The 22,726-nt window shown below is 44.2% G+C and overlaps 1 protein-coding gene and 1 long non-coding RNA gene across 5 annotated transcripts in view; one reads left to right on the plus strand and one right to left on the minus strand.

Annotated features, from left to right (window-relative positions):
- JAKMIP2 (janus kinase and microtubule interacting protein 2) overlaps positions 1–22,726 on the plus strand; it is a 113,780-nt gene that overhangs the window by 18,106 nt on the left and 72,948 nt on the right. The window lies entirely within an intron of this gene.
- The window catches only part of LOC130369516 (uncharacterized), a 131,114-nt gene continuing 126,129 nt past the window's right edge, over positions 17,742–22,726 (minus strand). For all 3 annotated transcript variants that reach the window (XR_008892798.1, XR_008892797.1, XR_008892796.1), the window contains exon 5: positions 17,742–17,894. This is a non-coding gene — a long non-coding RNA (uncharacterized LOC130369516). The remainder of the gene's footprint in view (positions 17,895–22,726) is intronic.

The raw sequence follows: 22,726 nt of genomic DNA on the forward strand, positions 1-22,726 counted from the left end.
ACCAGTGTGGTGATTCGATATAGCCCGATATATCGCGATACCGTCTAGGTGACGATACATCGCGATATATCCCGATTCTGTCTCAAAAACAATGTCTTTTACACTTTTATTAAAACTTTATTTTTATTTTTTTATATATATACACTTTATTAGACTTTTAGGAGAAATCATTAGATTCCTCAGACAGATGAATAGAGTTCTACTGAACTCCATTGATCTGTGATCCATTGATAGAGCCTAGTCAAGCCAGGCTCTATCAATGACAGAGCCATGGGGCAGCAGGAAGCAGAGGTAAGCCCTCAAGCTAACTCCACAGTGGATCCCCGCCCGCGATCGCGCTGCAGAGGGGGCGATCCACCCCACTAGCCCACCAGGGAGCATTCACATATCCCTTTAGATGCCACTGTCAGCATTGACAGCGGCGATCTAAAGGGTTAATAGCTGCATCGCTGCATGCTGGCTATTAGCGGCGGCCCCCGGCTACTGAGAACGGTAGGGGGCTGCAGAGTATGGAGAGGGCAGGAGTCCGGAGCCCGCTCCATACACCCCTCTGAGCGCCGCATGCTGGATATTAGCGGCAGTGATGCATCAGTTGCCCCCGGCTACTGAAATCAGCAGGGGGCCGCAGAGTATGGAGCGGGCACGAGTCGGGAGCCCGCACCATACACCCAGAGCGACGCCGTGTCAGATCCGGCCCTGCTTGCACAAGCCGGAAAAATTCACCTGCCCGGCTCCACAAATGTGGAATTTGTATCTCTTGACGCCTGGGACATGCTGTTCCGGGCCTCAGGAGATACAAATTCCACATCCCTAAAAGGATCGATTCAAAAATATTTTAAATCGATTCAGTATCGCCAAATGAAAAATCGCGATAATCACGCGAATCAATTTTTTCTTACATCCCTACTATTTACTTTACTAGAAATCAAATGAAGAATTTCTGAGGCTTCTTTTTCCAATCCCTTTTTTCTCTTTATAACACCCCATCTTTTCCACCACCCGCTGGCTTTGTAAAGCAGGTTAGCAGAATAAGGTCACTGTTATAAGATCTTCCTGAACCTCAAGGCATGGTTTTTGTAGGAAGCTGAATACAAGCACGCGGCTTTAGGAAGATTTCTAATTGTTGCTATGGTAATTGAAGCTGATATCTCTAGAGAGTTTCTTGAGCAGGGTTTTTATACAGCTGACAACGTCTTACAGGAAATTTTGAACACTGCATTATCATGGTATTCGCCTTCCTTGTTCATTGTGTGCTGCTAAATAATTCAGATTCCTGGTGAACGTAGAATGTCACATGTAGGCTAGACATACACTAACAGTGACATTTGAAGCTTTAGAAATAAGTTGTGCAAAAGTTATGCATTCAGTTTTGGAGTTTGATGTCTTTTTTGGGGTGTCCTGACCCTACAGGTATGTATACATGTATTTTTCATACGCATTCCAACTGTTTGTAATCATTTTCCTATCAAAGTCGACTGTTTATTGGTGGTACCAATTATATATAAAAGACAATATGCAGAGCAAAACAAAGCACACCCCACATCTTCCAATTGTTTTTAATTGTTTTTTCCCCACATGGATGTGTAATCCATGTTGTAGAAAAAAAAAGGGGAGTCGAACATGCTGTCACTGAATGTGACCAATCCGTGGCCAAATCCACAACATTAAAAGTGAAATACGGTGGCAGAAATTCATGGGTATGGGACAGACTTCCGCTGTGGATGTCATGGCAGGCTTGTATCCATATTAAAAAATTATAAAATAAATTAATAAAAGATTTTTTAAGATGACTTCTATTCCCCCTCTACTACCTGTTTAAGGACTAAACCACTGTGTGGGTTGATTCTACGCACAGTTCTCATGTCCTCTAATTGCTTAAATACTGTTGGGCAACATAAATGAGGTGTTTCCAACATCAAAAGTTATTCCTTATCCAGTGGTTAGGGATTAACAGACTGATTGGTGGGATCCCGAGAACAGAACTTGCACACCTGAATGGCCAGCAATCTTATTTTGTTAGTGTTATGTACTTATGAAATCTAAATGGGAAAAAAACAAACTTTTAGATTATACAGATATTGGTTTAAATAAAAACAATCACCTCTGAACTCATTCTCTAATTCTCCTGTGCATAGTAATAATAAATATGTGTACAATGTCTACATTTCAGTTCGCTGACACAGTACAGAGTTGGACTGCTATAGAGTTGATGGTACTATGTGCAGTAGCAAGCAGTACGAATACTAGGGCACCTAAAGTGACACCATTAATTTACCATTATTTTCCTGGCAAGTGCATGTCTGTTCTTTGTACCATTCTTACATAGGATTTTTTTTCCCTGCCCAAATCCCGTAAAAACTTGTTGGTACAGCAAACGTTTTATGTGAGCTGTGATTGGTTCCTATTGATCGCAGGATTGCGACCTGAACCTCATTATGCCAGCAGGGCCAGCTGTTTATAACATTGTACCGGTGATAGGGCTGCTATAGGGGACACAGTCACCAGCAGAAGATAAGATTTACATGTACATTTGTTCTTGAGAAAGGCCAAATTTTTACATAAATTTAGTGTGGGTGGTTCTGAAGCGGTTAATGTAAAAACAGCAGTCAAGTATTATTTGTTTTATATTCAGTTTATTAAGAAATAATGTGGAGGTTTTTAATGAAAAAAATACTACAGTACATGGAAGGAAGGAAGAAAGAAAAAGAAACGCAAAAAAATGTAAAGTCCAATTCTCTTCACGTTTTCGGCTATGCCATTGGATGCCGGCAAAAAATATTGTAAGTTGATGTAGCTGTATACCACATCATCCTTTCAGTGACGAGTTGATTTTAATAGAGCAAACATAATCTACTAGTGACTATGTTTGGGCTGTTTGCCGGATGTATATCCTTGCTTTTTGCGTGGCCACAAACCATAGCTGTCACGATGCCGGCTGGCAGGTAGTGGATCCTCTGTGCCGGAGAGGGATTGGCGTGGACCGTGCTAGTGGATCGGTTCTAAGTCACTACTGGTTTTCACCAGAGCCCGCCGCAAAGCGGGATGGTCTTGCTGCGGCGGTAGTGACCAGGTCGTATCCACTAGCAACGGCTCACCTCTCTGGCTGCTGAAGATAGGCGCGGTACAAGGGAGTAGACAGAAGCAAGGTCGGACGTAGCAGAAGGTCGGGGCAGGCAGCAAGGATCGTAGTCAGGGGCAACGGCAGGAGGTCTGGAACACAGGCTAGGAACACACAAGGAAACGCTTTCACTGGCACAATGGCAACAAGATCCGGCAAGGGAGTGCAGGGGAAGTGAGGTGATATAGGGAAGTGCACAGGTGAACACACTAATTGGAATCACTGCGCCAATCAGCGGCGCAGTGGCCCTTTAAATCGCAAAGACCCGGCGCGCGCGCGCCCTAGGGAGCGGGGCCGCGCGCGCCGGGACAGGACCGAGGGAGAGCGAGTCAGGTACGGGAGCCGGGGTGCGCATCGCGAGCGGGCGCTACCCGCATCGCGAATCGCACCCCGGCTGGAAGCGGAATCGCAGCGCCCCGGGTCAGTGGAACTGACCGGAGCGCTGCAGTGGGGAGAGTGTAGCGAGCGCTCCGGGGAGGAACGGGGACCCGGAGCGCTCGGCGTAACAGTACCCCCCCCCCTTGGGTCTCCCCCTCTTCTTAGAGCCTGAGAACCTGAGGAGCAGACTTTTGTCTAGGATGTTGTCCTCAGGTTCCCAGGATCTCTCTTCTGGACCACAACCCTCCCAATCCACTAAAAAAAAGGTTTTCCCTCTGACCTTTTTAGAAGCTAGGATCTCTTTGACGGAGAAGATGTCCGAGGAGCCGGAAACAGGAGTGGGAGGAACAGATTTGGGAGAGAAACGGTTAATGATGAGTGGTTTAAGAAGAGAAACGTGAAAGGCATTAGGGATACGAAGAGAAGGAGGAAGAAGAAGTTTGTAAGAGACAGGATTAATCTGACACAAAATTTTGAAAGGACCAAGATAGCGTGGTCCCAACTTGTAGCTAGGGACACGGAAGCGGACATATTTAGCGGAGAGCCATACCTTGTCTCCAGGGGAAAAAATGGGAGGAGCTCTTCTTTTCTTATCCGCGAACTTCTTCATGCGTGATGAAGCCTGTAAGAGAGAATTTTGGGTCTCTCTCCATATGATGGAAAGGTCACGAGAAATTTCATCCACAGCGGGCAGACCAGAGGGCAAGGGGGTAGGGAGGGGGGGAAGAGGGTGACGGCCGTACACCACGAAAAATGGGGATTTGGAGGAAGATTCAGAGACTCTGAAGTTATACGAGAATTCGGCCCATGGCAGGAGATCTGCCCAGTCATCCTGGCGGGAGGAAACAAAATGTCGTAAATAATCACCCAAGACCTGGTTAATTCTTTCTACTTGTCCATTGGATTGGGGATGATATGCAGAAGAAAAATTTAATTTAATCTTGAGTTGTTTACAAAGAGCCCTCCAGAATTTAGACACGAATTGGACGCCTCTATCCGAGACGATCTGCGTAGGCAACCCGTGAAGACGAAAAATGTGTACAAAAAATTGTTTAGCCAACTGAGGCGCTGAAGGAAGACCAGGAAGAGGGATGAAATGTGCCATTTTGGAGAATCGATCAACGACCACCCAAATAACAGTGTTGCCACGGGAAGGGGGTAAATCAGTAATAAAATCCATACCAATCAGAGACCAAGGCTGTTCGGGGACAGGCAGGGGATGAAGAAAACCAGCGGGCTTCTGGCGAGGAGTCTTATCCCGGGCACAGATAGTGCAGGCTCGCACAAAGTCCACAACATCCGTCTCCAGAGTCGGCCACCAATAGAAGCGGGAGATGAGTTGCACAGATTTCTTGATGCCCACATGACCTGCGAGATGGGAGGAGTGACCCCATTTGAGGATTCCGAGGCGTTGGCGTGGAGAAACAAAGGTCTTTCCTGGAGGAGTTTGCCTGATGGAGGCTGGAGAAGTGGAGATCAGGCAGTCAGGAGGAATGATGTGTTGCGGAGAGAGTTCAACTTCTGAGGCATCCGAGGAACGAGAGAGAGCATCGGCCCTAATGTTCTTATCGGCAGGCCGAAAGTGAATTTCAAAATTAAATCGGGCAAAGAACAGAGACCACCGGGCCTGGCGAGGATTCAGCCGTTGGGCAGACTGGAGGTAGGAGAGGTTCTTGTGATCGGTGTAAATAATAACTGGAAATCTTGATCCCTCCAGCAGATGCCTCCATTCCTCAAGTGCTAATTTGATGGCTAGAAGCTCTCGATCCCCGATGGAGTAGTTCCTCTCCGCCGGAGAGAAGGTCCTAGAAAAAAAACCACAAGTGACAGCATGCCCGGAAGAATTTTTTTGTAGAAGAACAGCTCCAGCTCCCACTGAGGAGGCATCAACCTCCAATAGGAAGGGTTTGGAAGGGTCAGGTCTGGAGAGCACGGGAGCCGAAGAAAAGGCAGACTTGAGTCGTTTAAAGGCGTCTTCCGCTTGAGGAGGCCAAGACTTGGGATCGGCATTTTTTTTTGTTAAAGCCACGATAGGAGCCACAACGGTAGAAAAATGTGGAATAAATTGCCTGTAATAATTGGCGAACCCCAAAAAGCGTTGGATAGCACGGAGTCCGGAGGGGCGTGGCCAATCTAAGACGGCAGAGAGTTTGTCTGGATCCATTTGTAGTCCCTGGCCAGAAACCAAGTATCCTAGAAAAGGAAGAGATTGGCATTCAAACAGACATTTCTCAATTTTGGCATAGAGTTGATTGTCACGAAGTCTCTGAAGAACCATACGGACATGCTGGCGGTGTTCTTCTAGATTGGCAGAAAAAATTAGGATATCGTCCAGATATACAACAACACAGGAGTATAAAAGATCACGAAAAATTTCATTAACAAAGTCTTGGAAGACAGCAGGGGCGTTGCACAGGCCAAAGGGCATGACCAGATACTCAAAGTGTCCATCTCTGGTGTTAAATGCCGTTTTCCACTCATCCCCCTCTCTGATGCGGATGAGGTTATAGGCACCTCTTAAGTCCAGTTTAGTAAAGATGTGGGCACCTTGGAGGCGACCAAAGAGTTCAGAGATGAGGGGTAGGGGGTAGCGGTTCTTAACCGTGATTTTATTAAGACCGCGGTAGTCAATGCAAGGACGTAGGGAGCCATCTTTTTTGGACACAAAGAAAAATCCGGCTCCGGCAGGAGAGGAGGATTTACGGATAAAGCCCTTTTTTAAATTTTCCTGGACGTATTCAGACATGGCAAGAGTCTCTGGGGCAGAGAGAGGATAAATTCTGCCCCGGGGTGGAGTAGTGCCCGGGAGGAGGTCGATAGGACAATCATAAGGCCTGTGAGGAGGTAGAGTCTCAGCTTGTTTTTTGCAGAAAACATCCGCAAAGTCCATATAGGCCTTAGGGAGACCGGTTACTGGAGGAACCACAGAGTCACGGCAAGGGTTACTGGGAACCGGTTTTAAACAGTCCTTGGAACAAGAGGGCCCCCAACTCTTGATTTCCCCAGTGGACCAATCCAGGGTTGGGGAATGAAGTTGAAGCCAGGGAAGTCCAAGGAGAATTTCAGAAGTGCAATTGGGGAGGACCAAAAGTTCAATCCTCTCGTGATGAGATCCGATGCTCATTAGAAGGGGCTCCGTGCGGAAACGTATGGTACAGTCCAATCTTTCATTGTTTACACAATTGATGTAAAGGGGTCTGGCGAGACTGGTCACTGGGATGTTGAACCTGTTGACGAGAGAGGCCAAAATAAAATTTCCTGCAGATCCAGAGTCCAAGAAGGCCATAGTAGAGAAGGAGAAGGCAGAGGCAGACATCCGCACAGGCACAGTAAGACGTGGAGAAGCAGAGTAGACATCAAGGACTGTCTCACCTTTGTGCGGAGTCAGCGTACGTCTTTCCAGGCGGGGAGGACGGATAGGACAATCCCTCAGGAAGTGTTCGGTACTAGCACAGTACAGGCAGAGGTTCTCCATGCGGCGTCGTGTCCTCTCTTGAGGTGTCAGGCGAGACCGGTCGACCTGCATAGCCTCCACGGCGGGAGGCACAGAAACGGATTGCAGAGGACCAGAGGAGAGAGGAGCCGAGGAGAAGAAACGCCTCGTGCGAACAGAGTCCATATCCTGGCGGAGCTCCTGACGCCTTTCGGAAAAACGCATGTCAATGCGAGTAGCAAGGTGAATGAGTTCATGTAGATTAGCAGGGATTTCTCGTGCGGCCAGAACATCTTTAATGTTGCTGGATAGGCCTTTTTTAAAGGTCGCGCAGAGGGCCTCATTATTCCAGGATAATTCTGAAGCAAGAGTACGGAATTGTACGGCATACTCGCCAACGGAAGAATTACCCTGGACCAGGTTCAACAGGGCAGTCTCAGCAGAAGAGGCTCGGGCAGGTTCCTCAAAGACACTTCGGATTTCCGAGAAGAAGGAGTGTACAGAGGCAGTGACGGGGTCATTGCGGTCCCAGAGCGGTGTGGCCCAAGACAGGGCTTTTCCAGACAGAAGGCTGACTACGAAAGCCACCTTAGACCTTTCAGTGGGAAACTGGTCCGACATCATCTCCAGATGCAGGGAACATTGGGAAAGAAAGCCACGGCAAAACTTAGAGTCCCCATCAAATTTATCCGGCAAGGATAGGCGTAGACCAGGAGCGGCCACTCGCTGCGGAGGAGGTGCAGGAGCTGGCGGAGGAGATGACTGCTGAAGCTGTGGTAGTAACTGCTGTAGCATAACGGTCAGTTGAGACAGCTGTTGGCCTTGTTGCGCTATCTGTTGTGACTGCTGGGCGACCACCGTGGTGAGGTCAGCGACAACTGGCAGAGGAACTTCAGCGGGATCCATGGCCGGATCTACTGTCACCATGCCGGCTGGCAGGTAGTGGATCCTCTGTGCCGGAGAGGGATTGGCGTGGACCGTGCTAGTGGATCGGTTCTAAGTCACTACTGGTTTTCACCAGAGCCCGCCGCAAAGCGGGATGGTCTTGCTGCGGCGGTAGTGACCAGGTCGTATCCACTAGCAACGGCTCACCTCTCTGGCTGCTGAAGATAGGCGCGGTACAAGGGAGTAGACAGAAGCAAGGTCGGACGTAGCAGAAGGTCGGGGCAGGCAGCAAGGATCGTAGTCAGGGGCAACGGCAGGAGGTCTGGAACACAGGCTAGGAACACACAAGGAAACGCTTTCACTGGCACAATGGCAACAAGATCCGGCAAGGGAGTGCAGGGGAAGTGAGGTGATATAGGGAAGTGCACAGGTGAACACACTAATTGGAATCACTGCGCCAATCAGCGGCGCAGTGGCCGTTTAAATCGCAAAGACCCGGCGCGCGCGCGCCCTAGGGAGCGGGGCCGCGCGCGCCGGGACAGGACCGAGGGAGAGCGAGTCAGGTACGGGAGCCGGGGTGCGCATCGCGAGCGGGCGCTACCCGCATCGCGAATCGCACCCCGGCTGGAAGCGGAATCGCAGCGCCCCGGGTCAGTGGAACTGACCGGAGCGCTGCAGTGGGGAGAGTGTAGCGAGCGCTCCGGGGAGGAACGGGGACCCGGAGCGCTCGGCGTAACAATAGCCTTGCACCTGCATGTTCGGGAAGAAGACCAAATGTAGTCACGGCATACTTTTTTTTCAAGTATGTCAGTACATACCAGTTGCATAACTCGGATGTGAATGGTTCCTAAGAGGGATCTGGTGTGTATTAGGGTAAATGCACACTACACAGATTTGCTGCAGATTTTTCACGTGGAAATTCACGTGGCAGATCTGCAGTAAATCACTGTACCAGCAAAGTAAATTTATTTTTTATTATTATTATTTTTATCTCAGCTTCTCAACTATACATAGAGGAGAAACTGACCTGCAGTGCTAATTTTACTATCTGTAGCATGCCAACTAATGTTGCAGACTTGTTGTAGATTTCTCCATTGAAATCAATGGGCAAGGTGAAATCCACAGCAAATCTGCACCAAAATGCAGATTTTTGTGTGAATTTATGAAATTCTTCCTAAAGTAATCCGTCTACTATGGATTTACTCTTAGAAGTATTTACTTGTTCCAAGGAGGTGCACTCTGAACAGTCTGACAACATGTATTTATAAAAAATAAATAAAAAATTTCAAAAATACACCAAAACAAAAAAAAATGTAAAAGAGGTGGACAGTGCAAAGCAGCTAACCTGTACACAATTCAGAAAGTATTCAGATCCTTTCACTTCTTCACATTTTGTTATGTTGCGGCCATCATTCTGCACTCAATACCCCATAATGATAATGTGAAAACAGAATGTTAGAAATCTTTGATAATTTATTGAAAAGGAAAAACTAAAATATTTCACTGATACAAGTATTCAGACCCTTTAGGCAGTTGAAGCACCATTGGCAGCGATTACACCCTCCAGTCTTCCTGGGCATGATGCAACAAGGTTTGCACATCTCGATTTGGGAATATTTTTTGTCATACTTTGCAGATCTTCTCAAGCTCTGTAAGGTTGGATGAGGATTTTGGTGAACAGCCAAGTTAAGGTCTCCCCAGAGATGTTCCTTTGGGTTTAAGTCAGGGCTCTGGTTGGGCCACTTAAGGACATTCACCGAGTCATCCCTACGCCACTTCTATGTTGTCTTGGTTGTGTACTTCGGGTCATTGTCTTGTTGAAAGGTCTTGTTGAAAGGTGACCCTTCAACCCAGTCTGAGGTCCATATCACTCTGGAACAGGTTTTCAGTAAAAACATCTTTGCACTTTGCTCCATTCAGCTTTTCCTCAGCCCTGATCAGTTTCCCGCACGCTATGATGCTGCTACCACCATTCTTCACCATAGGAATGCTATTGGGCAGGTGATGAGCAGTGCCTGGTTTCCTCCAGACACGACACTAGAAATTGAGGCCAAACAATTCTACCTTGGTTTCTTCAGACCAAAGAATCTTGTTTCTCACAGTCTGAGAGTCCTTTAGGTGCTTTTTTGCAAACTCCAGGCAGCTATCATGTGTCTTTTATTAAAGAGAGTCTTATTACTGGTCACTCTAGCATAAAGCCCATATTGGTGAAGTACTGCAGTAATAGTTGACCTTTGGGATGTTTTTCTCATCTGCAGCTCAGCCAGAGTGACCATTCAGTTCTTGGCACCTCTCTTACCAATGCCCCTCTCCGTTTATAATAAATAAGTAAAGATTTCTAAAATTCTGTTTTTAAGTTTACTTTATGGGGTATTAAATGCAGAAAATAAGATTATTCTGTTACTTTGGCACAAGAAAGCTATATAACAAAATGTGAAATAAGTGAAACACTTTGGACAATGTTTGTGGATGTGTAAACTGCTGTGTCTTTTAATCTGGAATCACTACTACTGATTTTGTAATCTGGAATTATTTTTGTGGCCCACTTAATTTTATTTACTGTATTTCTTATTTTCCTACTACAGTTATTAACCCCTTATTCTTGACTGTACATTGAGTACATTAGACAGTATACAAACTACTTTGTTAACTGAATACATTTTACTCACCCTTTAAACTGAATTAATTCTTGGAAATGATTCTATTGCACTTATAAGGCGCCTTTCCATTAAAATTCATTACCCCAGGCAGCCTACATAATAACATTGCTAAAAATTAATTATTTGGGATGGAATCTGTGTTGCATTCAAGTTGATGCTCCCAGTCATGTTCTTTAGGCTTATCTGTCTAGTATTGTAATTAATGCTAATAAGAATTTCCAGGTCAGCGATATGGCAAAGCACTGAGCCGGCAGTTTCCTTTCTTCATCAGGGCTGCGCTTAAGTAGGTTGTCTTGTCTGGTCAAGTGTACAATACTTTTTTTCTACTTATTGTAAAAGCAATGTGTATTAAGTGCATATATATATATATATATATAGAGAGAGAGAGAGAGAGAGAGAGAGAGAGAGAGAGAGAGAGAGAGAGAGAGAGAATTTTTTCTCTTTAAGACTGTTGTCAACTATTCATATAAGCTTTATGTCCATTACCTACACTCTACATTTCACAATGAAGAATATGGTGGTCCGGCGTCTTACGAGTATTCAAAAAAAAATTATGTTTTATTATAGTCCACATAAGATCCCAAAAAACTCAACAATGTTAGTGTTGCGTTTCAATCGGCTTTGTTTAGCTCCTGAGCATAATGACTAAAGGCCCTTTTACAAGGTCCAATTATCAGGTGAATGAGCGTTCATAGGATTATTGGCCCATGGAAAAGGCCCAATGATCATCCGACGAAAGAGATAAAATTTCTTCGTCAACTGACTGCATCTTTGTGTGGTCATAAAATCATTTTTATTGGCCACACATGTCTCTTTGTAAACGGGGGGATATATGGACAATAATGAAAAATGTAAATGGCTGTACGATAAATCAGTAAAAAGGCTCTTATCAATGTGTCTGCCTGGAGCCTAAACCCATGAATGTCGTGCACAGTAGACTTTCCATCATTGGGAATTGGAATGATTTGCAGGCTTTTCCTACAGCCATCTTCAGTAGCTGCTTGTTTGTAAATTCTTTTAGCCATCAGTTTAGTCTTTGAAAAATGGATGTTGCTCAGTCAGGTTGAGGTCGGCCATTAAAGAGTATTTCATTCTTAATAAGCTCTTGTCACTTCCTGGGCAATTCACACAAGATGAGGTTGTGAAACGGTTTTCAATACCCCATCTAATGCCCATCTGCACTATCTAATCTAGCATTACTTTGGCCTTGCCAACAACTTATTAAAACAATCAACACATCATTTGCACAGAAGTGAAGGTGCAACATCTATTCAAGGGCACCTAAAAAGTATCTCATGTAAGCGAGTCCACCCCTCACATATTTGTAAATATATTATATCTTTTCATCAGACAACACTGAAGAAATGACACTCTGCTATAATGTAAAGTAGTGAGTTATCCTGTATAACAGTGTTTAATATTGTTTCCCCTCAAAATAACTTAGCACACAGCCATTAATGTCTAAACCTGGAAATGTCAAAATTGGGCCCAAAGTGTAAATATTTTGTGTGGCTACCATTATTTTCCAACACTGCCTTAAGCCTCTAGAGCATAGAGTTCACCAGAGCTTCACAGATTGCCACTGGAATCCTCTTCAACATATGTTAGAGACCTTGCGCTCCCCCACCTTCCATTTAAGGATGCCCCACAGATGCTCAATAGGGTTTAGGACTGGAGACATGCTTGGCCAGACAATCACCTTTACCGTCAGCTTCTTAAGCAAGGCAGTGGTCATCTTGGATGTGTGTTTGGGGTTGTTATCATGTTGGATTACTGCCCTTCAGCCCAGTTTCTAAAGGAAGGGGATTCTACTCATGCAGTCCCAGACCATGACACCCATCACCATGCTTGACTGTAGGCAAGATACACTTGTCTTTGTATTTCTCAGCTGGTTGCTGCCAGAGATGCTTGACACCATCTTGACCAAATAAGTTTATCTTGGTCTTCTCAGACCTTATGACATGGTTTCAGTAACCCATGTCCTTAGTCTGCTTGTCTTCAGCAAAATGTTTGCAGGCTTTTCTTGAGCATCATCTTTAGTGTGCTTTTATGTTCTGACTACTGACAGACTGACCCCTTCAACCTCTGCAGAAATGCTGGCAGCACTCATACATCTATTTCCCAAAGGCAACTTCTGGTTTTAACACTGAGCATATGCACTCAACTTCTTTGGTTGAACATGGTAAGTCCTGTTCTAAATAGAACATGTCCTGTGAAACTGCTCATCTTTAGGGTCTTGGCAATTCTTTTAGGTGAACTATTCTTTCTCAGAGTTCTTTGCCATGAGATGCCATGTTGAACTTCCATTAACCAGTATTAAAGAGTGTGAGAGCGATTACACCAAATTTAAGACACCTGCTCCCCATTCACACATGAAACCTTGTAACACTAACAAGTCACATGACACTGGTGAGGGGAAATGGCTATTCGGGGCCTAATTTGGACATTTCCACTTAGAAGTGTATTCACTTTTGTTGCCAAGGTGTAGATATTAATTACTGTGTTAAGTTATTTTGAAAAGACACAACATTAACCGGTTTCCGTCTAAGGACGAGCTGGTTTGTCCTGAGATGGGAACCAGTGTATGATGTGGGCTCTTGACTCGAGCCCGCACCATACCGGCCCCCAGCTGATTCCTGTAGCTGGGGGCTGCCGTTAATAGCCAACATGTGGGGATTATTGCAGGTGGCTATTAACACTTTAGATCCGCCACTGTCAAAGCTGACAGCAGCGTCTAAAGGGACCTTTAACCAGTACCGGTTGGTCCAGTGGGGCAGATCCCCCTGCAGCCTGATCGTGGGGGAGCGGTCCACTTCTGTGGTAGCTAGAGGGCTTACTGTTGCTTCCGTGGCTGCTGCGGCTCTGAAATTGATAGAGCCTGGCTGGACCAGGCTTTATCAATTGAGCGCAGAACACACAGTTCAATGTGGTTCTATGGAACTTCATTGATCTGTATGAGGAATCTAATGATTCCTCCTAAAAGTCCCCTAAGGGACCAATAAAGTGTAAAGAAAAAAGTAAAACTTAAAAAAACAAAAACATTAACCCCTTCCATATTTAAAGTTTGAATCACCCCCCTTTTCCCAATTTCCATATAAAAAATATGTAAACATAATAAAAATAAACATATGGGTTATCGTCGCGTGCCCAAATGTCCAAACTTAAAAAATATAGCGTTAAGTAAACCGCACGGTCAATGGTGTAAAAAAAAAAAAAGTCAAAAATTGCATATTTCTGGTCACTTTGTATACCTAAAAAAAAATGTATAAAAAAGGATCAAAAAGTCCTATCAAGACAAAAATAATACCGATAAAAACTTCAGATCATGGCGCACAAAATGAGCCCTCATACATCTCCATATACAGAAAAATAAAGTTATAGGGGTCAGAAAATTATTTTGATGCATAAAGATGTAATTTTTTTGGGTAGTAAAATAAAATAAAATCTACCGTATATAAATTAGGTATCCTTGTAACCGTATGGACCTACAGAATAAAAATATGTTGTCATTTTTACCAAAGTGCACTGTGTAGAATCAGAAGCCCTCAAAAGTTACAAAATTGTGTTTTTTTTTAATTTATTTTTATTTTATTTTGCCCCACAAATATTGTTTTTCTGGTTTTATTGTAGATTTTGTGGTGAAATGATTGATGTCATTGCAAAGTAAAATTGGTGGCACAAAATACAAGCCCTCATATGGGTCTGTAGGTGCAAAATTGAAAACGTTATTATTTTTAGAAGGTGAGGAGGAAAAACGAAAGTGCAAAAATGAAAAATTGCCTGGTCCTTAAGGAGTTAAAGAGCACATATTATCAACTAAACTTTCCCTAACCCCCCTCCCCATCTGTCCCTGTCTCTAACTCTATCTATCCTAGTGTTCATTTAAATTTTAAACCCCTTAAATATACCTTTTTATGTTCATCTTCGGTAGCTCAGATAGGAGCGTCTGAGAAGGGAGGAAGTGGGTGGGGCCCGGCAGGCGCGACCTCATCTGAAGCCTTGCCGGGTCGCTTCCACCCTTCTTCCTGTATGTAGGCGTAGTGCAGGGCAGGGACGGTGTGAGGTGGAATTTTGCACGTTTGCATGGGTCGCAAAATTCCACCTCACACTGGCTCTCCTTGTCAGTGGGAGTAGCCTGACGACGCTGGCCGGCAGAGTCAGGAGCGCACAGAGCTCGCTTCCGCCTGTCTGACAGGCGAGAGCTGCGCTTAGTATCAGATTTCGGACTCAGCCGCCAGGCTGGCGTGAGTCCGAAATCACCAAAAAAGGGACTCCTAGGGAGACCCCTAGTGGCCAAAAGTTTAAACACCAAAAACACATAGAAAAATCTTTTTTTTTTTTTTTTTATAGAATCCTATTAGAAAAGTGTTCAATATATTATAAACTATAAAATATAAAAACATTTTTTGATGAGAGGTACTCTTTAAACACTGTTGTACAGGCTGTGCACTTACTACTTGACACTCTGCTACAATGTAATTCCTTCATTGTTGTCACATGAAAACATACAATTAAATATTTACAAAAATGGTGGGATATACTCATTATGAAAGATACTGTATTGATAACATGCTTAAAGGGAGTTACTATACATACTACTTGTGTATTTATTCCTCTTGGAAATGTTTTAAAGCGCTACCAATCAAATGTTGCTGAATGCACTATGATAGTTTCTCCCAGCAATCCATTGACATAATACTTTTATCATGTTTTTATTCTGTAAATGGTGCCTGAGGGAAGGAGGAGGAACAATCCTGTGGTGATTGTCACTTTAGTCTTGTAGCTAAAAGAGTGTCCCTACTTATATAGTGTAAAATAAAATAGTATAACATTTTCCAATCAGTCATAACTTAGAATACAGCTGGGCTTGGTCATGTGGTTGTGTTCACAGTGGTCAGTAACTACCAAAAGTGGTTCAAGGAAGGACAGCCGGTAAATGAGAGAGGGTCATTGTCTGGGCACCAAAACCTCTTGGTGCATATGGGAATTGAAGGCTAGTCTTCCTTGTCCAATCTTCCCAAAAAAGCTACGGTAGCAAAAATGGCTGAGAAAGTTCATGCTGACACCTTCATACGTCTTTTGGTGTCCATGACTTAGATGAGAACAGTCATAGTGGCATATTATGGCTGTAGGCTTGATTTATTTTTTTTTTTACTTTACAGTTAATTTCTATAGAATGTGAATTCAGTCTTACTAAAGATAATGGAAAGCTGGCATATTCTCTGTGTATCTATTCTCTAGTCTCATGTAACATACGCGCTAATGAAGATCCACTTCGGAGTATCCATCAGATGCTCATGTCAGCATTACAGCTCCAATCATACAGAGTGCTATAATTCCCGGCATTCCTGCCCTGGCTCTTCTGGGATGCCATCTAAATGTTTGCTTGTCATATGTGGCTTTCACTTGGAGGATCATTTTTCTTTCCAGACTGATGCTATGCACTTGCAGTGGTGCCACATTTATTCACTTTACATTGACAGGACGTGCATGAGTCTGTGTCCTTTCATAACCCTACGCCCTACTGAATTATGGCCTTGCAATTTCAGCTATGTTTAATGGCATCAGCTGCTATGTTACCGTAATTACCATATTCTGGGTTTCTAGTATCATCTTGTGATTTGTTATAAAGATGCAGGGGAGCAAAAGTACAGTATGAAAATTGTCTTGGTGCCAGCAGTTTTCTGCCAATAAAAATGGTGGTAAATGTACCCAAATGAAAAAGCTCATGAGATGCTCCGCTCTCTTTCTTGCACTGACATGCATCGTCCATGTAAGGAAGAGTGAAGAGCAGCAGTGCTGGGACACTTGTGGCTGGTGCTATTATAAGTGCACATTGTGGCTGGTGCTATTATGAGGGCACATTGTGGCAGGCACTGTTGAGGGGGTGGCACTTTATACTTCTTATTTAAAGCAACTAATCGTCCAGTCCAGACAATGATGTGTTATACATAGTGCAGACCATTACTGATGTTCTCTCTGTGGTGTTCTTAGGCCAGGTTCACGTGGGCGAAAAATGTGCGTAATGTCCGCACGGACATTCTGCTGCCACAGAGTGCGGTTGATTTCAAGGGATTATGCTGCACTGTTCACAAGGATAGGAGATAGGATGTCTGATCGTGGGGTTCCCACCGCTGGGGATCTCGGCTGCGGCACCCCAGACATCCGGTGCATGTAGCGAACTTCGCTCCGTGCTGGATGACTAGCGATGCGGCACCGGAGGCTCGTGACATCACGGCTACGCCCCCCTTTCAATGCAAGTCTATGGGAGGGGGTGTAACTTCACTCCATGCTGGATGACTGGTGAGGCAGGGCGGAGGGTCGTGATGTCAAGGTCACGCCCTGCTAGTGATGTCACAACCATGCCCCTCAATGCAAATCAATGCATAGACGTGCATTGAGGGGTCGTGGCCGTGATGTCACGAGTCTCCAGCGCTGCACTTGATGCTCTAAATGAAGGCCGGGTGCAGCAGGGAGATCGCGGGGGTCCCAAGTAGCGGGACCCCCATGATCAGACCTCTTATCCTCTATCCTTTGGATAGGGGATAAGATGTCTAGGTGCAGAGTACCCCTTTAAGGGTATGTTCGCCTGTGCATATTTTGCTGAAGAAATCAATGGATAGCAAAATCATCTGCAGGAAATCTACAGTAAAATACACACATGTGAACGCACCATAATATTTGCAGATAAAGCTAAAAAAGATAAATTGTGTTAGATTGTTTTAAGAATCCAACACTTGTTGGCATGTGCTGGATTGTGCCCCATTGGCATATATAATTGTGTGTGATTTTGGCACAGCTTGGGGTAATCAGTACAGTTGGCATACCTTGTCACAAGCCAAATCTCACCATCTGTCAGAAACAAGAGGCCAAATACATAGAGTAGTACTATAGGAGCAATATCTTTGATGCATGTTTTAGAATGGGTACACTTGGATTTGTAAAGAGGCAACTTTTCTATTAAGGGTACGTTCACACGTACGCAGATTTGATGCACAGGATTTTCTGCTGCAGATTTCAATGTAAACTAAATGACTGAGCACAGCTTCTAATCTGCAGTTACAAATCTGCATCAAATCTGCACAGGATCCTGCACGTGTGAACTTACCCTAAGAATGATTTTGAACTGGGCACAGTCAATGTTAATAAGACTGCAGGGAGAAAACTGTGGCCTGGTTAAATGATTGAACCATAAACTTCACCCATAAATTACAAATAAACCTTTAAACTATAAAGACTGACACAAAGACTGAAAGATGGCCACAGCTTTATTAGCACTAATGGGAACTGGACTGTGAACATCCAATGAATTACAGGTTATCAGGAAAGGAATCACCAGCATACCGGGTCACTGCATCCGCAGTCACTGTGTCCTGGAGGACCGGTGGGTGATAATTCTTTCATGGCCAGGCTCCCAAGTCTAAAAAGAAAACTTAAATTATAATGAAATACAGTAAACATACTACATGGCTAATCCCAAAAAAAAGAAGACAGTAAGGGAGGGTGAGAAACCCCCCAAAAACTTGTGGGCTAACTTGTATCGTGTGTAATAAGGGCACCTAAAGCTTCCCCCGCCTTAATATTCCAGCCACTCAAGACAAGACCAGTCGTGATTTTGATGTGCCCTTAAGTTATAGGCATTAACCATTTTAGAGTCTTAAAAGACAAATTTTTGTGGAATCTGTTTGGTCAAATTGGGAGTAGTACTACAACCTGGTAATATACAGTAATTTTGGTATTCCCATACAGTTTTTAGCCACATGATCACTCCAATGCCTCCAATTGTTGTAAAACTAAAACTTCCAGCATGCCCTGACAGCCTGGGCTGCCACCGTTAAACTATAACATTTTTAACTTACCTAAGCCTTTTTTTTGTCTTTATTTTGGTTTTGGGGCCCGACATATCACACTGAGCTCAGCTAATCAATGACCACAGCGATGTCCCTCCTCAGCTGGTCATAGACTGAGCGGCAGCGTGATGTAACATCCTGGGCCTGGCATTCTTTCAGGTGCCCAGGCCTGTTACATAACACTGCCTATCACCGGCCGAGGCGTGACAATGGCCAGAGTACCCCTTTAAAAGCCCCAAAGACCAGTCTATATTGTGTAACTCAGTTGTGTGCTTATGTTTTCAATACTTTTATCTAATATTTTGAAGGGTAAACTTCATGATTTATAACCTTACTTTGCCATATAGAAGGATGCTTTGTTTTTTTTGTATCACAATATTTATTGTGTTAGTATTTTAGAAGGTTATACTTGTATGTATCTGTATTATCTATCAGACAATAATCAAACTTCCTGTGAAATCCTAATCCTATGGCTGTTTAAATAATTTAAAGGACATTGAGTGGATGTTTAGAGTGCAGTGAATATGAATTAATAAAAGGAACAGATTGTATTCAGTGTGGATTGGGCATGTCACATTTCAGCATTAAAAATAACCCAAAAATAATTCATTATATAAAAAGTAAGCTAAGTGCTACTTCAACACTGAAATCGTCATGTCCACGATAAAATAAACTTCTTAAATGAGTATTATGAGCGAGAATAAAAAACTAAGGCTAGGTTTACACATATGGGGGGAAGATTTATCAAAACCTGTCCAGAGGAAAAGTTGCCCAGTTACCCATAGCAACCAATCAGATCGCTTCTTTCATTTTACAGAGGCCTTGTTAAAAATGAAAGAAGAAAGCGGATTGGTTGCTATGGGCAACTGGGCAACTTTTCCTCTGCACAGGTTTTGATAAATCTCCTCCAGTTTTTTTTTGGGAAAACTGCCACGGCAGATTTTGAGCCAAAGGGTGCGTTCACACTGAGTAATTCAAGAGGAATTTACTCGAGTAATTCATCTTGAATTCTCTGCTCCAAATGAATGCACATCTCCTCTGCCCATTGACTTTAATGTTTTTTCTGCCGTCCTGTTCACACATCGGAAATTCTGCTAGCGGAATTCTGACGCTGAATTCCTTTCCGCTTGAAGAAAGAACATGTTCATTCTTCAAGCGGAATCCGCTAGCAGAAATCAATAGAGGTCAATGGTTAAAAAAAATCCGATGTCGGGCGGAATTTGTGCGGAATTCGCGTGGAAATGGCTGAAAAACCCTTCAATTCTTTTTTCCGCATGTACATTTTTCGCCGTGAATTCCTCTTGATTTGCTCAGTGTGAACGCACTCAAAGTCAGAAGTGGATCCAACAGTGAAGAGAAGTATAAATCCTTTCTTTATATTTCCTATTCCTTTTGAATAGACATCTGGGTTTGGCTCAAAAACTGCAGTCGCAGTTTTCTATAAAAAAAAAAAACACCAGAAGAAAAACTGTGGGGAAACCTAACCTAAAGGTGATTATCAAGTAATGTGATGACCCGAACAAAGAATGCTAGGGAAATGCAACATATGTACTTTCTCTGTTTGTTGGTTCCACCTGGAACAATTCTGCACTATTCCTTTAGTGGAGTGGCAACCATAAGGGCAAAAGTGGACCCTCCATTGTAAGATTGCATCATCAAAGTACAACATGCTGTAGTGGGCTTTCTTTGGGAAGAGGAGTAAAACCTGTAGAAATTCACAATTGGCTCAGTATGGACATATCATGAACCATCAAAAGATGTGTGAGTGGGTAGAAAGGTTTAAAGAACTGACAAAGGTCGATAAAGCATGAAGATCATATGATTGGCTGAGCAGCAATGTGACGTATTGACCACAGCACCAGGAAGTGCAGTATGGGAAGACCAGGTGCCACAAACACTAAGGCTGCGGGGGAGCACAGAGGGAAGTACAGTTTTTTTTTTACTTTTAGCAGACAACCTGGGCATATTTGAAAGATTTTGCTAGACAACCCCTTTAAAGCTGTAAAAAAAAAAATTTGCCTCTACTTTTTTGATTTTCTCTTGTTTCATTTCAGTTGACTTACCCCTGGGCTATATTTATACTAAACACAGTAAGCCGAATTCTACAGATATTAAGGCCCACATGTACGAAGACTGGCCTATGTTACACCCATCTAAGTAATGGAGGACTTGAAGTGGTTTGTGGCAAATTTATTAAAAGGCACATGAGTCTTTATAAATGTAATGGTTTTGCAACTTTCTGCCTGTCAAATAGAAAGATGTAATCCTGTTTCATATAGTAATAATATGGCCACAGTTTAGCTTGTGGGTCTGATTCTGCTTGATTACAAACTCATACTGGACATCAATTGTGTTCTTTTCTAGCTAAGTAGAGTCTCAACCCATGGTTAGTATGGTATCAGAATTCAACACTAAAGTAGATAATATCTTGTAATGACTTATATCCTTTATAATAGATAAACCTTATCCTGCAAGCATTATTCCTCCCCCACCAAATATTACAATTGGCACCATGCAGTCAAGCAGGTTACATTTTCCTGGCATTCCCCAAACCGAGACTCATCCATCAGACTATCAGATAGAGAAGCGAGATTCCTCACTCCACAGAACATGTTTTCTCTGCTCCAGAGTTAAAGGGGTACTCCAACCCTAAGACATCTTATCCCCTATCCAAAGGATAAGATGCCTGAATGCGTGGGTCCCACTGCTGAGGCCCCCTCGCTATCTTGAATGCAGCACCCACCTCTATGGGGCCGGAGTATCATGACGTCATGCCCACTCCCATAGACTTGCATTGTGGGGGCAAGGCGTGACGTTACACGGGGGCAGAGTCGTGACGTCACGATACTCTGGCCCCGTAGTCTTGACCCAGCAGACTCTTAGGCTGCAGCGCTGAGTGCAGCTCCCAGAGATGGGTGCTACATGTGAGATAGTGGGGGTCCTCAGCGGCGGGACCCCCGCGATCAAACATCTTATAACATGTCTTAGGGCGGGAGAACCCCTTTAAAGAGGTGGTAGTCTTAATACCACTCTATCCAACACTTGGCAGGGTGCTTGGTGATGAAAACCAATGCCATAACGCTTTTATGCACAGATTTTGTGCTAATTTTAATGCCAGATGAGCTTCAGTTGCTGAATCGACGTTCATGCACTTTCATTTACAGTATGTATTTTCATTTGCATTGTGAGGATTTGTATTATGTTATTTAAGAGAACCTGTGGCAAACCCCCAAAAGTGAGATTTCATTATCATAATATAGCTTAGGGAGCCCTGATTCTGAATGTTTTCTTATACACCCTCTCATTCACAAAAAATGAGGGCATTTAGTTTGTCTGACAATTCAAAGAATCAGTCAAATGGGGTTGTTTTTCAAAGGTTGGCCTAAGTCTCTTGTAGGGATTTTTTTTACACTTCAGTATACCAAGACATTTAAAACAATTGTATGCTTCCAACTTTGTGGAACATTCCAAGAGACACACTCGAAAATCTTGTAGAAAAATTTTCCTTGTGAGCTGAAGTTCTTGGCACTTCTGTTCACCGCCCGTAACTGGGCGGTGAACGGAATGGGATGCCTGCTGAAATTGTTCAGCAGGCATCCCGTGCAAACCCCTAGGGGAGTCCCCCCCCCCCCCCCCATGTCGGCGATCGCTGCAAAACGCTGGTCAATTCAGACCGGCGATTCCAGGTCAATCGAGTCTCCGGTGACCCAGAAATAGGGTGACTGGTACTCTCCGAGACAGCACCAGTCACCCTTGCCCAGCAGGAGTGAGGTGGCATGGGTGCCACTTAACGATCGGCCGAGAACAGCCAGCCAGTCACCGGACCTGCTGCACGTGGATTGGTGGAGAGGAGGTCCCTTAATTGTTCTTATGGGCGGCGGGGGTCCCTGGCAGTGGCGGCATCGACGATAATCCCTGGCAGCAGCGGTGGCAGAAGCATACATCAGGAGGTAAGCACTGTTTACCTCCTGCTGTTGCTTAGCAACAACTCCCAGCATGAACAGCTGGTGGGACAACTACAACTCACAGCATGCTCTTTGGCTGTCTGTGCATGCTGGGAGTTGTAGTTCTGCAACAGCTGGAGGCACATTTTTTCTATGAAAGTGTGCCTCCAACTGTTGCATACCTACAACTCCCAGCATGCACGGACAGCCAAAGGGCATGCTGGGAATTGCAGTAGTGTGCCTCTAGCTGTTGCATAAATACAACTCCCAGCATGCCCTTCAGCTGTCAATGCAGGCTGAGAGTTGTAGTTTTGTAACAGCTGAAGGCACACTGGTTGTGAAACACTGAGAGCTTGTTACCTAACTCAGTGTTTTGCAACCAGTGTTCCTCCAGCTGTTGCAAAAATACAACTCCCAGCATGTAATGAGAGACCATACATGCTAGGAATTGTAGTTTT

This window comes from Hyla sarda, chromosome 4, assembly GCF_029499605.1.
Source record: "Hyla sarda isolate aHylSar1 chromosome 4, aHylSar1.hap1, whole genome shotgun sequence".
In the NCBI taxonomy this organism is placed as follows: Eukaryota; Metazoa; Chordata; class Amphibia; order Anura; family Hylidae; genus Hyla; species Hyla sarda.